Source organism: Silene latifolia, chromosome Y (assembly GCF_048544455.1).
Source record: "Silene latifolia isolate original U9 population chromosome Y, ASM4854445v1, whole genome shotgun sequence".
Classification (NCBI taxonomy): domain Eukaryota; kingdom Viridiplantae; phylum Streptophyta; class Magnoliopsida; order Caryophyllales; family Caryophyllaceae; genus Silene; species Silene latifolia.
Window position 1 is genome coordinate 468,565,044 of NC_133538.1, and position 5,061 is coordinate 468,570,104.

Below are 5,061 nucleotides of genomic sequence, written 5' to 3' on the forward strand. Positions count from 1 at the left end.
AAAAATTTTGGGGAGCACAATTTAGACTAATGCTCCAAGCCTCCAGACATCGTTTTTTTTTTTTTTTTTTTTTTTTTTTTTTTTTTTTGTAAATCACACAGTACAGTGAAGATGTTCTTGTGAACTTGCCATCTCTTTCTATTTTTATTTGTCTACTACTATGAAAAAGAGTGTAAGAATGAACGAAAAAAGTGAGAGTTGGTTTTAGCTATTGGCTTGTTGGAGTTGACGGGAAGAGCTTGGTGGTGGGATTGGTGGAGGTTAGGGGTTTTTTGTGGTGGTTTATTTGTTGGTATTAATGGAGAGAAGAATTTGGTGTTGTGAATTAAAGTGGGTGATTTTAGGAACTAATGGAATAATGGTGGAAGTGATTATATGAGTATAAAAAAAAAGAAAAAAAAATCCTGAGTAGTAGGTATTCGGTTACTTAGTTTATTTTAAGAAGAGGATACCTATATATTTGGGATTATTGTGAGAGTTAAAAGTTAATATGGATTAATATAAGAAGGGGAGGTATAGTTTGGATTATTTCCATAAAATAACCCTTTTTTGAGTTTTTTTTACGTCTTTTACTTATTTTTAATTTGGATTGGAGCATGAGGGAAGATCTTGTCAACTATACTGATTGTCAACCTTGTTCCACTCCATTTGATCATTGGAAACAAGCCTATTGCCAATGGAGTTTTACTCTGGATCTACGGATCAGAGGTGCAAGTGACGGGGTAGTCGTTGTGGTACACAAGTTTATTATCGACCTATTTGCTCCATACAAACAATTTGCTACAATTTTTGCTGCAACTTCTCTGACATACCAAAAATTAAACCATAACTGAATTTTTAGCAACTTCGTGCCTTCCCCCTAATTCAGTCCCACATTTATTATTAATTTTGTTTAGTTATAATTTTTTTCGTCTAACAATTTGGTCAGTGTTTTTCCATTTTGAATCACAAGGCTACTTTGGCACTATTGCTGCTAACTGAAATTGTTGATTTCTTATCAATGTTTCCGAATCATTAATTTTGGGATATCAGGTAACAATAAATCAAATAATTCTCTTTTAGTTGATTTTTTTTTGTTTGTGATCAAGGCCAGTCATTCTTGTTTGTTGTCTATATATTCATGAAGATGGTGGTGGCTGATTGAGTGATGGGATATTTTTGACAATAGTAGCAGCTCTAGTTGATTTTTTGATTGTAGAGATGACGTAAAGTATATCGTAACGAATAATATTCTACAATTAGCATTTCAATTCCTTTTTTTTTTAAAAAAAGCTGGTTACATGATTTATTGCATAAGCAATCAGGACAAAGTTTTCTCCATTTTATTCCAGAATATAATGATAGCTTTTGAAGCATTAGTGTAACCGAAAGAATATTGCATCTACGCATTGCATCATGCTCTTGCCCTCTAATTGAAAGCTCAGTACAAATAAATGAAATGGTCTTGCACATTGCTCTCAGGCCCTAGAGTTTGGAGTACCATTATTATGTCAAGAATTTAATGCGGTAATTAAGTTTCTGGTTTGTGTTGAGTAAATGAGTAGCAGAGGCGAAAAGTATAAACAATATCTTTCTGCATCTTTAATAATCAGACTTCTTACATGGACTTGATTTTGGGTCTAAGACGTGCGTGTGTTTGAAGAAAGAATTTTTTTATTTTAAATGGCTAGAGTTTTGGAATAGGTTGAATGTTTCTGAGTTATTTGTACTTGTTATTGTTGTTGTTTTTCAGATTTAAACGTTGTCTTAATTTTAAGGAATTCTAATGCAAAAACTGGATGAAAGATTATAGACCTTAATTTACATTCTGAAAATATTCAATCTTGTCATTGATAAAGTGATAAAGTTTTTCCATTTTGAATCACAGGTGCTTGTGGATGTGTGGATATTTTCGCTAACTTAAATTGTTGGTTTCGTTTCAAAATTTCTAAATCAATTTTGGGATATCAGGTAACAATAAATCAAATAATTCTCACTTCGTCAAAGTAGGTTTTTTATTTTTTGTGATCAATGTCACTCATTCTTGTTTACTTGTGTCATCTATTGCTATTTTCCTGTATGATGTTGGTTTCTTAAGCAAGGATTATTTATATTAGTAACGGGGTTAATTCTGCTGGTTTTCTTGCTGAGTTAATTTGAACACTTGCTATTTTTCATTAGAGTCTAGAGTCTTGGACTTACTCTCTTGTCTCTATTCTGTAATATACATTCTGTAATATGCTTCGTCTTCGTCTTAGGTTCTTGACTGCTCTCACGTCTGTGTCTCCTTTTTTATTTCCTAGAGCATGAATTCAGGTCTGTGTTTTGTTAACTTATAGTGGGTTAGAAGAGGCGGTTGGGGAGATTGGATTACTTGGTTTACTTTTTTTTTTTTTTTTACTATTATTTTATTTTTTGAAGGATGAGTTTAGATAACGATTAATATAAGGAGTGCTCTCTATTCTTTTTTTACATAACGCTTATTTAAGACAAACATTCTCTTTACTACAAGGGAACGGTTATTTAACTTAACCGTTCTCTATTAGGTGTTACTTATTCTTTTTTTTTGTAGTAGTAGTGTATGTTAGAAAGAAAAATCCTACTATTTATATCTAGGGACGTTGGTAATTTTTTTTTCTACAATAGGACACTATATTATACACGTCTAATCAATATAGATGTGTATTTTTTTTTTTGTGTGTAGACATGGATACAAGTCGGATTAAATTGTCAAACGACCATTCCAACTACATAGATTGTTGTTTGCAATTACGCCTGAAGTTATAGACATGGCAAAATCAGTCTTGAACATGAACATGGGCAGTACACAGGTATGCGTAATTTTTTTTACTTCTTATATTTTTTTTTGCGATGGCCGAGAGCCCTGCTTTGTTTATTAGTGTGAATGTCGCTTAATATGTGGAATTCACCTTACTCGCTACTCATTCCCGACGTATTTTGGTGTTGATGAATCCCTCATTGAATTGGGCTTGGTGAATCCCTCGTTGAATCTGCATTCATGTGTAATTTTGCTTCTTTTGTTGATAGCTTGGTCATAATGCAATTTAGAAGGTGCTTTTCCCTAAATCGGTGACTTAGGGTAGAATGCCGGTGCTTTTACCCTCCTACAATATAATGTGACCGAAACGGGCGGTTGGATTGGGTTTTCGATTATTGCAGATTGCATTGGGTTCTTGACTTACGGTAGTATACTAGCATAACAATACATCCCACTATTCCGGTGTTCGAACCTGAAGGTTTGTGTCGGTCGCATACGGTACGACAAGAATCGCACAATGCTACTGATCTACTTGCCTTTCAGTTAGTATCTCACTTTCATTTCATCAAAAAATTTTAAATATTTTATGTAATCGTGGGCAACAAGTGAGAGACTTTTTATAAGTCAAGAAGACTGGTTTTTCTTCCTTATTCCCAACAGTTTACGCAAAAGAATTATTAAAGCAGCCGAAATATATAATGCTCAAGTTGGGATAGAATCATCAGACATACAACCTCCCCACTATGTTTTATGTTCTTCCAGGAATGAAACTGCCTTGAGAAAGTCTTATAACAGACCTCTCTACCGTCAAGTTTTAACTAAAATATATTTGGAAATTTTATAAAAATCAACTAGTGTATATTTTTTAACTCGCCATCTATTATCTGACTAGAATGTTTTATAATGCATAGTGATGATACAAGGTAGAAAATTCCCAACACCTAGGAAGAAATTACTTTGTAATAGTCTTCCGATGTTATCAGAATGGAAAGTTTCATGATGTTAATTTTCACTATGCACATTTTGCCTTTTAGTGTAAATGCCGCTTAATATGTGGAATTCACCCTCCTCGCTACTCATTCCTAACCCAAATAAATGTTGTGAGTAGGTCATGTTTCTTCTCCATTGAGTTTCACAGTTTGCTTGTGCCTCGTGGGTGCTGTTTGTGTTGTAATTGGCTGGAGTTTGTGCTGCCACTCTAACTTATTTCTATTATTGGGAGTTCTAACTATATTTAGTTAATTGTCCTCTAATCAAGTTTTTCTTGCGCTATAATTTTCCGAGATTGTGATTGTTTTTGTGCTTTATTGAGCTGAATCTGAATATTGTTTAGTAGTCTCATCCTCTCGCTAATTTTCTCTCTTCTTACCGTTCGATGGGTAATTCTATTCAGCACAATTTTGAAACATTTTTGTGAAGTGTATATGTACTAATCAAATATATTCATATAAATTATATTTTCTTTGCCCGTTATAGGTTTCAGATTCATCAGATGGTGATGATTCCCCTTCAAATGTTGATTGAAGATGCGCCTTCAGATGGTGATGATTCCCCTTCAAATAGTCCATGAAGACGCTAAAAGCATCATAACTATTGACTAAAAAAAGCGTAAAAAAATACCGACGGCCCAAAAATTGACGCTTTTATAAAGCGTCGATAAAAAAAAACTGACGCTTTAAAGCGTCGAAAAACGCCTGAAAAAGCGTCACCAATGCAAGGTATGTGTAGTAGTGTTTCCACAAGTAGCTTCATGTGCAAGTTTCTTTTTGAGCTTTTCCATCAAATATCCTTTGTATGATGCTTTGACCTTTTGAAGAAGGTCCACCATATCATCTCCGACAATCATTGGCTCCGTGGTGGGTGCTAAGTAGTCTTCATGGGCAATAGGGAAGGGACATTCATCTTCCTTACGGAAGCATACCTCAAAATTCTCAAGGATAGGCTCCTCAAGCAAGGTGATATTACAAGTCCATTCTTCTCCCCTATTCCAAAGGTCCTTGTAAGACACGTATTCTTCATGGGCCTCTTTTATGGTTTTGTCATCATTACTATCTCCATATGAATCATAAATGGGCGCTTCATTCAATTCTTTCTCCAACATCTCAAAGTTCAAATCAAAAGAAACGCCCTCATACTCACAAAGGCTTAGAGTATTTGGCTTACTCATCCTCATGTCTTCTTCATCAAATACCACACTTTCATATTCACAAGAGCTCAAAGAGGTTGGCTCTTCCCACTTGTCATCTTCCACATCAAAGATTACTACTTCAAATTGACATTCATGATCAATGTTTAAGGATTGG

General features: G+C 34.3%; 1 long non-coding RNA gene across 1 annotated transcript; it reads left to right on the forward strand.

The window, feature by feature from the left end:
- Nucleotides 1-1,893: 1,893 nt before the first annotated feature.
- LOC141627203 (uncharacterized) lies at nt 1,894-4,291 on the forward strand. Its single transcript, XR_012536756.1, has 3 exons — nt 1,894-1,950; nt 2,684-2,810; nt 4,235-4,291. It is a non-coding gene; the product is annotated as an uncharacterized LOC141627203 (long non-coding RNA).
- Nucleotides 4,292-5,061: the final 770 nt, after the last annotated feature.